The 13,177-nt window shown below is 38.2% G+C and overlaps 1 long non-coding RNA gene across 1 annotated transcript; it reads right to left on the reverse strand.

Moving 5' to 3' along the window:
- Positions 1–10,534: 10,534 nt before the first annotated feature.
- Positions 10,535–12,165, reverse strand: LOC121228011 (uncharacterized). Its single transcript, XR_005925558.1, has 2 exons — positions 12,041–12,165; positions 10,535–11,199 (listed from the first exon to the last, which is right to left on the reverse strand). It is a non-coding gene; the product is annotated as an uncharacterized lncRNA (long non-coding RNA).
- Between the last annotated feature and the right edge of the window lie 1,012 nt (positions 12,166–13,177).

The following is a 13,177-nucleotide window of genomic DNA, read 5'->3' on the forward strand; positions in this document are numbered from 1 at the left end:
AAGGTTACAATTAAGAATAAGTATCCTTTGCGAGAATTGATGATTTCTTTGATCAGTTGAAAGGAGTAAAGTATTTTCAAAGATTGATTTGCAATCGGGCTATTATCAATTGTGAGTTAAAGATTCGGATGTGCCGAAAACTGTGTTCAGAACTAGGTACAGGCATTATGAATTATGTTATGTCATTTGGATTAACTAATGCTCCTGCAGTTTTTATGGATTTGATGAATAGAACTTTCAGACCATAATTGGACAGATTTGTTTTTGTATTTATTGATGACATTATGATCTATTCTCGAGATGAATCTGAGCATGTAGAACATTTGACGATTGTGTTACAAACATTGAGAGATAAGAAACTATTTGCTAAATTCAGAAAATGCTAGTTCTGGCTCTAAGAAGTTGGATTTTTGGGACATATTGTTTCAACATAGGGCATCTGAGTTGATCCGAGTAAGATTTCAACAGTTGATTAGAAACCACCAAAAATGTGTCCGAAGTCAGAAGCTTTCTGGGATTAGCTGGCTACTACCGGTGTTTTGTAAAAGGGTTCTCAATCATTGCTACACCAATGACTCGATTGTTACAGAAAGATGTGAAGTTCGAATGGTCCGAGAAATGCCAATAGAGTTTTGAAAAGTTGAAAGCACTGTTGACTAAAGCACCTGTTGTAACGCCCCAAAAATCCCGAAACCCAAAAATCTCGAAATCTCAATTTTTTTTTCTTTTTGTGTGCTTGGCATGTCCAGTTAAGTATTAATTATGTGATGGTAGGTCTTGGTCAAGGTTTGAGTTTGAACCTAGGGGTAAAATAAATTATAGTTTAATTATTAAAAATATTAAAAGAACCCTAATGGCAAGTAGGTGGGCTTTTGAATAAATGAAGAGAAAATTGGACAGAAAAGAGCCTACTGGCCTAGGGGATAAGTGGCGTATGGCTAGTGTTAGAGGTCTGGGGTTCAAACCCCACTTTGCTCAAGTAAGGGATTTATTTTTGCTTAAAGGGTGGACAGAGGTGGCATTGGATTGGATTCTGTAGGGAGTGATAAGAGGAGAAATTTGAGGAAATGATCAAGGGGTTATCAGGGAGAAAAATGAGGAGATGAGGAGTAAGGATGAGGTGGAGCCAAATTGGGAACTTGGGCTTGAGAAATTCGGCTATAGGGTCTATAAATAGGTGCCAAATGGGAGGTGGCCAGGCTAATACCGAATTCCCTTCACCTTGTTGCCAGAAACCTTTTTCCCTACAAAAACCCTTCGTGTTACTTTCTTTTCTTGTGCCGATTTCCTCTCCTTCCTCTACACAATTTTCTTTGTTTCGTTTTTGGTTTAGCCAACTTCTTCTTTCTTTTTTCCCTTGGTACCGAATAATCATTTATTTTCCATACAAATCTCAATGGGCCAAACACTTCTTTGGCCGAATACCTTTGGTGCCGCCACTACCCTTTCCACTCAGTCGATTCTAACATAAGTATTCGCTCTTCTAATCAGTTTGTTTTGCTAAGTATCGATTTTTGTCCCTCACTTCCTCTAATCGGTTTTGGGTAGGAATAGGTATCGAATCTCAGTCTTTAGGTCTCTCCTGATTTACTCCTCAAGAGAGAAATCTTGGTCAGTGTTCTTGATTTTAGTTGGCCGAATGGCCATAGTAAGGTAAGGGGGACTTGTGTTGGATACAAGTCACTTGTAATTTTAGTGTTAATAGTTAAGATTGGTGCAGAACTAGGAGTTGATCGTGGTAAAGATATGTATTAAGCATGTGATTAATTGAAGGGTGATATCGATTGTAGGTTCAAGGCTAAGGAAATCGCAGCACGCTTTATTACCAGGTGTGTACATACACTGCACACACACATTAGATCGGTAAATCCTGAAATGTCGAAATGCCGAAAAGCTGAAATGCCGAAAAGTCAAAAGTTTGGCTCTGGTAGGCTTGCGAGTGTGCAAACACTCGTAAGAGGGAAGATGACAAGTTTCTTGAGGCCCATGGGCGACTCCATGGACTTGGGCTGTGAATTGGCCAATCGGCCATAATAGGCTTAATGGGACCGATGGGCTATTAGGCCCATAATAGGCCAAAAATTGATCATTGATGCTATGTGATAGAAATTCGTATGTGAGCATGAATATAAATTTGATTTGGGCCTAAAGGGTCATATAAATGTGATTTGGGCCTACAGGGCCATATAAATGTGATTTGGGCCTAAAAGGTCATATAAATGTAATTTGGGCCTGAGGGATCATGTGAATATAATTGGGTGTAGTGGACCGTATACAGTTATGTGAATTTGTCTGGGCTTTGTAAGGGGTTTTGGGTCTAGTATATGATGACTACATAAACTTAATTATTTTAATGCGACCGTGGACAAGTCATAGGGTTAAGGTGTGGCAACGGGTATATGCATGTCTAGGATTGGATCTAGGGAGAGCTTGGTACTTAAGCGATCTTCATGACTCACCTCCTCTTCTCTGGAATCCTACCTGGTGCATAGTATTCGTTCATCTTAGCTCACGGGATTTGATAATGGGCCAAGGTAAGTGAAAACTGTAATAATGGGAAAATTACCGAAATGCCCTTAAGGGCGAAGATGACCAAAATACCCCTATGTGTTGAATGTAAGTTTTATGGATATGACATGCATATCTGCTGCATACATATGATATTATGCTTAGGTCGCATATGGGTTGGGAAATATGGAACGGAGGAAGTATATGAGGATCGCATGGTTGCTTGATAATCGTGGATCCACCGATGGCTTTTAAGCCCAATGTATAAATGAAGGTGGTTCCGCAACCGGGCTACCATGGATGTGTATCGGTTGGGTGGGTCGATATTTATATCCCCACATGATGGGTATCGGGGGACGGAGCTGGTGTGTAACGGATGGATTATTGGGATGGGATTGCACTGCATTGCATTACATGTTTGATGTATGGTGAATATTGAATGCTTGTTACTCGTCGAGGGTTGTACACACTGAGTTTGCGAAAAATCACCCCCTCTTTTATTTTATTTTCAAGTGATGCTCAGTAGAAGGTTTGATGTTTAGAGGGACTCTGGGTGGCCAGCTAGCAAGACAACATGGACTTGTTTTTCTTTTAAAAGCATATAAGTTCTTTATTTTATTAAGTATTTTTTGGACAGGAATGTATTAAAGCTTCCTTCTTATTATTATTTGGATTATCATTTTTATGCGTTGTAATTACGAGAGGTTGAACATGGATTTTCTAAACTATAGTTTTTTTTATATACTATGTTTCTGCAACTAAATTTCAAAATGATAGGTTTGATAAGATCATATGTTATAAATAGGTTTTTGTTATTGAAAAGAGAGTTTATTATGTTTATTAAGGTTTCATATTATTTTCAAGGAAGGGTTTTCAATGAAAACATGGTTTTTGCTAAAACACTTGAATATGACATGCCAGGTTCGGCAATAATGTCCAGGCTAGATTTGGGGTGTTACATTTAGTAGTATCAGAGTCAAGTTACAAAACTCGAGCTGTGAAGTGGGCCTTATTACTTGGTTTTTTTGTTTTAAAAAAATTGATTGAATCACAATATTTTGGAAAAAGGGAAGTCTTGCAGAGTGGCACACCGAGTCTCTGACGTCGAACCAAGTAAGTTCTTTTGTTCTTAAGCCTATTTAAATTGTTATATAGTAGATAGTTAGGGGGCTACTTTAGATGATTATGTTAGAATGGAACTAAAGCCCACAGGATCTTAAAACTGTAGAGGATTGACAAAAACAACCTTCTCTTTAAATACTTCCATAAAACATTGGTTTAATTATTGAAACTAACTAAAACTTCATAAAATTTCTAATCCAGAAAATACGTGAATCGATGATGAGTGCTAAAACAGGTGTAAGAGGCCATGGCCAAGGACGCAGAAGTGTTAGGGCTAAATAGTCGGCATCGGGCCATATGCCCAATGTTAGAGTAGAAGAGGCTCTGGCCTCGCCTGTGGCTGCGAATGGACCGTATGATCGGGCCGCCAGAGAAGATGCATTGTCACAGGCAATGCTGAGGATTTTGGAAAGGGTTGCTGACCCAATAATGGCACGGGGAATCGGGGGTCCATTCTAGGGCGACTTCGTGCAAATGGGGCTGAGATCTTTAAGGGCGTGGCTGGTGTGGCTCCTAATGTGGTTGAATACTGGTTGGAGGCCACGGAAAGGATAATGGAGGATTTGGACTGTTCACCTGAACAAAAGCTGAAAAGGGCGGTGTCACTACTTAGGGAAGAAGCTTACCAGTGGTGGCTAACAGTGAAAGAGGGCACCCAACCTGAGCGAGTCACTTGGGAGTTCTTCAAAGCGGCATTTCAGGGGATGTATGTAGGTGCGAGTTACGTGGATGCTAGAAGGAAGAGTTCCTGAACTTGACACAGGGAAACAAATCTGTGGTGGAGTATGAGGCATAATTTCTACACCTTAGTAGGTATGCAAGAGTTATGGTGGCAACGGACTATGAGTGTTGTGTTAGATTTGAGGATAGACTTAGAGATAGCCTCAGGGTATTGATAGCTCCACAAAGAGAGCGAGTTTTTTCGAAGTTGGTGGAGAAAGCAAAGATAGCAGAGGAGGTAAAACGCACTGAACGCTTAAATTGGGAAAAAGAAAGGGGTAAGAATAAAAGGGAGGCAAAGACTCCTAGTGTTAGAGAGAGGCCTAGGGCTAGGGCCAGAGATAATGGGCCAGTTAGAGCAGGGCCCTTGCTGTTAACCTAGGGGTGCCACCTTGTGCTGACTGTAGGAAAGGTCACGAAAGAGAGTGTTGGAAGAGGACGGGAGCTTGTCTAGCTTGTGGATCTATGGAGCATAGGATCAAGAATTGCCCTAGAATGTCAGCTCAGGTGCCGGGCGTGGGTAGAGGTGATGTGCAGCCACTGAGGGGTGGTCAGCATCCGCCTAGAGGCTACGGTCAAGCCAAGGGTGGATACAGTTTGGGCCGTGGAGCACCAGTCAGAGGTACTGGTCATGCTGAGGCGAGACAGCCAGTGTTGGTCTATGCAGCACATTGTCGAGAGGACGGGGACGCTCCAGAGGCGGATATTGGTACGTACTTTATCGATAATGTGCTATTTACGTAGTTTGGAATTAGAGTGCGCAGCGGGAGCGTGGCGTGGCAGTCTATGTTATGCAGCAGTACTAATAGTTGGGAATTTCGAGGATGAAATTTCTTTTAGGGGGTAGAGTTATAACACCCCAAAAATCCCAAAACCAAAAAATCCTGAAATCTATAATTTTTTTTCTTTTTGTGTGCTTGGCATATCCGGTTAAGTATTAATTATGTGATGGTAGGTCTTGGTCAAGGTTTGAGTTCGGACCTAGGGGTAAAAGAAATTATAGTTTAATTATTAAAATTATTAAAAGAACCCTAATGGCAAGTAGGTGGGCCATCGACTAAATGAAGGGAAAATTGGACAGAAAAGAGCTTGTTGGCCCAGGGGATAAGTGGCGTGTGGCTAGTGTCAGAGGTCTGGGGTTCGAATCCCACTTTGCTCAAGTAAAGGATTTATTTTTACTTAAATGGTGGACAGAGGTGTCGTTGGATTGAACTCTGTAGGGAGTGATAAAAGGAGAAATTTGAGGAAATGATCAAGGGGTTATTAGGGAGAAAAACGAGGAGATGAGGAGTAAGGATGAGGTGGAGCCGAATTAGGAACTTAGGCTTGAGAAATTCTACTATAGGGGCTATAAATAGGTGCCGAATGGGAGGTGGCCAGGCTAATGCCGAATTCCCTTCACCTTGTTGCTAGAAACCTTTTTCCCTAAAAGCCGAAAACCCTTCGTGTTACTTTCTTTTCTTGTGTCGATTTCCTCTCCTTCCTCTACACAATTTTCTTTGTTTCGCTTTTGGTTTAGCCGACTTCTTCTTTCCTTTTCCCTTGGTACCAAATAATCATTTCTTTACCATACAAATCTCAAGGGGCCGAACACCTCTTTGGCCGAATACCTTTGGTGCCGCCACTACCCTTTCCACTCAGTCGATTCTAGCGTAAGTATTCACTCTTCTAATCATTTTTTTGCTAAGTAGCAATTATTTTTCCTCACTTCCTCTAATCGGTTTTGGGTAGGAATAGGTATCGAATCTCAGTCTTTAGATCTCTGCCGATTTGCTCATTAGGAGAGAAACCTTGGTAAGTGTTCTTGATTTTAGTTGGTCGAATGGCCATAGTAAGGTAAAGGGGACTTGTGCTGGATATAAGTCACCTGTAATTTTGGTGTTAATAGTTAAGATTGATGCAGTACTAGAAGTTGATCGTGGTTAGTGCTTAAAGAAGAGGTTGTTATAACTTGTCGCGCAAGGTAAGATGAAAGGTGAGGTTTCGGTTTTGTTAAAGATATGTATTAAGCATGTGATTAATTGAAGGGTGATATCGATTGTAGGTTCGAGGCTAAGGAAATTGCAGCACGCTTTATTACCAGGTGTGTACATACACTGCACACACACATTAGATCGGCAAACCTTAAAATGTCGAAATGCCGAAAAGCCAAAAGTTTGGCTATGATAGGCTTGCAAGTGTGCGAAAACTCCTAAGGGGGAAACCGATAGGTTTCCTGAGGCCCATGGGCGACTCCATGAACTTGGGATGTGAATTGACCAACTGGGCCAGAATAGGCTTACTCGGCCTAATGGGTTGTTGGGTCCATATAGGCCAAAAATTAATCATTGATGCTATGTGATAGAAATTCATGTGTAAGCATGAATATAAAAGTGGTTTGGGCCTAAAGGGCCATATAAATGTGATTTTGGCCTAAAGGGCCATATAAATGTGATTTGGGCCTAAGGGGCCTTGTGAATATAATTAGGTCTAGTGGGCATATACAGGTATGTGAATTTGTCTAGGCTTTGTAAGGGGTTTTGGGTCTAGCATATGATGACTACATAAACTTTATTATTTTAATGCGACCGTGGACAAGTCATAAGGTTAAGGTGTGGCAATGGGTATATGCATGTCTAGGATTGGATCTAGGGAGAGCTTGGTACTTAAGCGGTCTTCATGACTCACCTCCTCTTCTCTGGAATCCTACCTGGTGCATAGTATTCGTTCATCTTAGCTCACGGGATTTGTTAACGGGCCAATGTAAGTGAAAACCGTAATAATGGGAAAATTATCGAAATGCCCTTAAGGGCGAAGATGACCAAAATACCCCTATGTGTTGAATGTAAGTTTTATGGATATGACATGCATATCTGCTGCATATATATGATATTCTGCTTAGGTTGCATATGGGTTGGAAAATATGGAATGGAGGAAGTATATGAGGATCGCATGGTTGCTTGACAATCGTGGATCCACCGACGGCTTTTAAGCCCAATGTATAAATGAAGGTGGTTTCGCAACCGGCCTACCATGGCTGTGTATCAGTTGGGTGGGTCGATATTTATATCCCCACATAATGTGTATCAAAGGATGGAGCTGGTGTGTAGCGGATGGATTATTGGGATGGGATTGCACTGCATTTCATTACATGTTTGATGTGTGGTGAATATTGAATGCTTGTTACTCGTCGAGGGTTGTACACACTGAGTTTGCGAAAACTCACCCTTCTTTTATTTTATTTTCAAGTGATGCTCAGTAGAAGGTTCGATGTTTGGAGGGACTCTGGGTGGCCAGCTAGCAAGACAACTTGGACTTGTTTCTCTTTTAAAAGCATATAAGTTCTTTATTTTATTAAGTATTTTTTGACCGGAATGTAATAAGGCTTCCTTCTTATTATTATTTGGATTATTATTTTTATGCGTTGTAATTACGAGAAGTTGAACATGAATTTTCTCAACCATAGTTTTAATTATATACTACTCTCTACAACTAAATTTCAAAATGACAGGTTTTCATAAAATCATATGTTATAAACAGGTTTTTGTGATTGAAAAGAGAGTTTAATAAGTTTATTAAGGTTTTATATTATTTTTCAAGGAAGGGTTTTCAATGAAAACAAGGATTTCGCTAAAACACTTCAAGGCGACACGCCAGGTTCGGCCATAATGTCCGGGCCAGGTTTGGGGTGTTATACCTGTTCTAGTTCAACATGAGTTGGGTAAGGAGTTTGTGATTTTTAGTGATGCGTCATTGAACGGTTTGGGATGTGTTTTGGTGCAAGAGGGCAAAGTGATAGCTTATGCTTCCAGACAGTTAAAACCGCATGAAAAGAATTATCTGATGCACGATTTAGAGTTGGCCGCTATTGTTTTCACATTGAAAATTTGGCAACATCATTTATTCAGTGAGAAGTGTCATATTTTTACCAACCACAAGAGTTTAAAGTATCTAATGTCTGAGAAAGATTTGAATTTGTAATGATAAAGATGACTCAAGTTGTTGAAAGACTATGAATTAGTGATTGATTATCATCCAGGGAAAGCGAATGTAGTCGTGGATGCTCTGAGTAGAAAATCTTTATTTGCTTTGCAGGCAATGAACACACGGTTAACCCTGTCTAATGATGGTTCAATTTTAGCTGAGTTAAAAGTAAACCATTATTTATACAGAAAATTTGTGAGGCTCAGAAATGTGATAATGAGTTACAAGCTAAAAGATTACAATGCGAGTCAACTACTAATTTAGAGTATAAGGTTGGATCCGATGATTGTTTACTGTTTCACAGTAAAAGTTGTGTACCGAGCAATTCTGAGCTTGTTCAGAAAATTATACATGAAGCACACTGTGGTTGTTTATCTATTCATCCGGGTTGTTGTAGATCGTTTGATGAAATCTGCACATTTCATTCCAGTACGTACAGACTTTTCACTCGATAGATTAGTTGAATTGTATATCTTTGAGATTGTCAGATTGCACGGGGTGCCAGTTTCTATTATTCCGGATAGAGATTTGAGGTTTACGTCGAAATTTTGGAAGAAATTGCAAGAAGCTTTGGCACGCGGTTGCACTTTAGTACTACATTTCATTCTCAAATCGATGGTCAATCTGAGAGAGTACTTCAGATTCTCAAAGATATGCTTCGTTGTTGTGTTTTAGAGTTTGGGGGCACCTGGGAAAAATATTTTACCATTGGTCGAATTCGCGTTTAAAAACAGTTTTCAATCGAGTATAAAGATGGCACAATATGAAGTTTTATATGGTCGTAAATACAGAACTCTGTTATACTAGACCAAGCTTAGTGAGAAAAAGATTCGCGGGGTTGATTTGGTTAGAGAGACCGAAGATAAAGTGAAAGTAATTCGTCAGTTTGAAAGCAACTTCAGATCGATAGAAATCGTATGCGGATTTGAAACGTAAAGACATTGAATTTCAAATCGGTGACAGAGTGCTTCTAAAAGTATCACCGTGGAAGAAGATTCTTCAATTTGCTCGCAAAGGAAAATTGAGTCCGCGATTTATCGGGCCGTATGAGATTATCGAAAGACTAGTGGCATGTCGACTAGCTTTACCGTTAGAGTTAGAAAAGATTCATAATGTATTTCATGTGTCGATGTTACGTTGATATAGATTAGATCTGTCACACATAATTTCTCCAACAAAAGTTGAAATTCAACCTGATATGTCGTATAACGAAGAACTGATCAGAATTTTGGCCCGAGAGATTAAAAAGTGAAGAAAAAAGAGCAACCACGGTGTCAAAGAAGCTATATGAGAATCCGAGTAAGCTATGAGAAAATAGTACCCTAACCTATTTTCTGGTAAGACTTTTGGGAGCGAAAATTCTTAAGGAGGGAGAGCTGTAATAGCCTGTTTTCAATCAAATCAAAACAGTGATTTTGGGACCACAAATTCGATATTGAAATATTTATTTTATTATTATTTTGAGGTCTACAACATGATAATATGATCGAATGAAAATTTCATTAAGAAATTTTATCGTTTGAATGCTCAATTTGATAAAAAGGACTAAATCGCGTAAAGTGTAAAACTTGAGTTCTAATAGCTAAACGTCTCTAATAGCTATGGAACCTTAAAGTGTAGGTCCTTATGTCATAATTAGACCATTACAGCACGTTTGGTTCGCTGTATTGGATTAGAGGTGTATTGGATTAGAGGTGTAATGGAATAGAGGTGTAATGGAAAAGCTGTGTAATAGCAAATCAACTGTTTGGTTGAATGTAATGGAATAGAGGCGTAATAGTAATCCTGTGTTTGGTTGAGTGTAATAGAGGTGTAATAGCATAATGAAAAAACTAAAATGACTAGAATACCCTTAGCAGAAATTTGTTTTGGTAAATGATTATTGTTATTGTTATTTAAATTTTAATAAGATTATTATTATCAATAATAAATAATTTAATCATATTTAAACATAATTATTATTAAATATATTTTAATTAAAATATATAATTTAATAAAATTCTTAAAAATTAAAGACTTTTTGACACTTGCGAAGGGTTGCAAATCTGGTTTTTACTGCTGCTTGTTCTCTTAAGATGATTAATGCCATGTAGCCTGCATAATAATCAGCTTACTGTTGAATCGAAAAACCAAAGCTTTTACCAGTTTGATTCCCAATTTTTTTAGCCCAAGGAAAACTAGCTTATGTTTGCAAGAGAGATCTCAACGGCCGAAACACAGGTCAAGCAAAACACCAAACTCATATTTCATGCCATAGTATAATCAAAAGATATTGGGAAAACCAAATACAAAGCCTCAGACGCCATAAGAATTAATAAAGAACAAAACCAGATTTAGTTCATCACAACATGAAATGTCAAACACTTGCATGGGGTTTTTTTTCTTTACACGAAAGTAGTATCATCACCCTGTTCGTATTCTATCCAACAGATCAACACTTTTGCGAGCTCTTTCCAACTGATGGTCAACGTTTTTCCGAGACTTCTCATGGCAATCCACACTCCTTCGAGACTTTTCCAATTGATCGAAAGAGATTCTTAGCTTTTCTAGCTTATCCAAATTATTAGACTGGTTTTTCAACTTCTCAGGCCTGTCAGTGCTCTTCCTTGGTTTCTCCCTTCGATCAGTACTCTTACTTTAAACCTCAAATGCATCAGTACTTTTCCGAGACTGCTCAAATTGGTCTGTGCTTCTCCTAGAACTGTACCTTTGAGAAGGAGATTTCTCAACAGTTGATATGAACTTCTTGAGATGTCTTATATACTCGGGGTACTGCTCTAAATCACAGTGGTTCCCTCCTTTAAGCCATAGAGGTTCATACTTCTCTTTGCATAGTTCCCAGAGTTGCTTTCCATGGGAGCAATCAACAACTTCATCCGAAGTTCCCTGCACATTGATATAAACAGACTGGTCTCAAAAGCCATAACTGATGGCCTATGAAATCATTTTCACCTTCTATGAGGTAATTTGCAAACAATATTCTATGTGGTAGTCATTTACTAGTTCAATAAATGAAGACAAATACAAAGGAAACATTGACAGTCAAATCTTATAAACTATACTGACACAGGTATGAGAATATGTCTCTCTCTCTATATATGGAAAAGCAATATAGCACACGTACTCGTATTGGATTTACTCTGGAGTTTGAGTAAAATAGATCAAATATTTTTATGCACTATGAAAGTATAAGGAAGCCAACAAATTGAAAATTTTGATCATAATCCGGAATCATGCATTAAATTGAATATAAGGATGAGGATAACTAACCTTAAATACAACCTACAGAAGATTTACTTGACTAAGCAAAAGGAGCCAAGAAAACTAAATTTCAGCGCACTGTCTAATGGAATTATCCATATATGGCAGAGATGCAGAAAATTTTCAACAATGTCAACTTAAGGCAAGGTTTCCAAACCAAAATTCAGGCATAGTAATCTGGGTTAGCCATCAATGGGGTCCATACAGACCATTCTTATCACTTCAAGATACTGCTCAACAATCCTCCCTAGATATGGATAATCTGTCCTAACAGTAGCCAATTTATTTGTCCTCATAAAAGTAAATTAACAGAGATTGATATTTTTAATTCTTTCTAGGTAGCAAAACAAGGGTGTGGAATCTTCATCGTTTCCTATAGTTATTTGTTGACTATCTAAAGAATAAACTAATAACAAAATGATGGTAAATCATAAAGAAAACAATGGTTCAATCATGATCCTCTTACTTCTTAATTTACACCTCAGTAGAGAAGATGAAAGGGTGTTTAAGTTGCAAGAACTCTTAATTCTATGGACTCCAATTAATTTACTTTGTCCGGAATGCCAATCCTCCAAAACTTGCAATTATTTACCCATTGCCAAGGCAGCTATCTTTTTGTTTGTACTTGAGACACTGCATGGGCCAAAGTTCAATGCAGATCTATATTTTGTCAGACTTGACTGAAAGAATTGGACCTTCAAGAGAAACACCGTAGCACTAAACATGACAAAATCAATGATCAGATATGACTTTATGTGAATCAAAACTGTAGAAAGGTCTACAAAATTCATTGATAGCCCCCCGCACTCCCCCCCCCCCCGCGCCAATATTTTCATTCAGACTGCAGGCCAAAAGCTCTAATCATCAATTCATCATCCAATGAAAGTGGATCCAGGGAACTTTGGGTAAGAACAGATAAGTTATTACAACAAACATATCAAAGGAAAATGTAGGGGAAAAAATTAAAATTCAAGATATCATATGAAGAAAATGTTGAGTGTTGCTTTAGTATGTCATCTTTCAATAATGGGGGTATCCTTTCAAGTTTCAACCTAAAAAAGTTCAAAAGTAATTTTGGACTTTGAAGAAATAAAAGAAAAATGAGAATTCTTTAAGTTCCATTATAATTATGAAGAATTCAATGTAAAAAAGATAAGAACAATATAAGTAACATAATGGCTCAAACATAAAGAGATATGTTTGCATGTGGTAGGCTTATGAAATTTATAATATATGAAGTCTTATAGACTGTCAGGATTACAGATACTTACATATGTGCTCTGCTCACTTGGCTGTAAAAAGATAAAAGTAAGAAAGAGCTTTATATAATCCTATCACCTTAGAGATAATAACCATATCTTTTACAGAGAGATAACTTTAATTTTCCTTTCCTTTCAAAACAATATGTTTATTTTATATACCTTTCCAGAAGATTGTCCGTATCCAGAATAGTCATAGCTGCAGAATATCACAGAAAATCTATTAGAAACCTATACACCATTAGTTTATTTAAGGAGTAGCTAAACTGAAGTTTCTTCAACGGATAAGAAACATGCACAAAAAGGTCATTCCAAGACATCAATCATAATTCCTAGAGGTATGA

Source organism: Gossypium hirsutum, chromosome A04, assembly GCF_007990345.1.
Source record: "Gossypium hirsutum isolate 1008001.06 chromosome A04, Gossypium_hirsutum_v2.1, whole genome shotgun sequence".
NCBI lineage: Eukaryota > Viridiplantae > Streptophyta > Magnoliopsida > Malvales > Malvaceae > Gossypium > Gossypium hirsutum.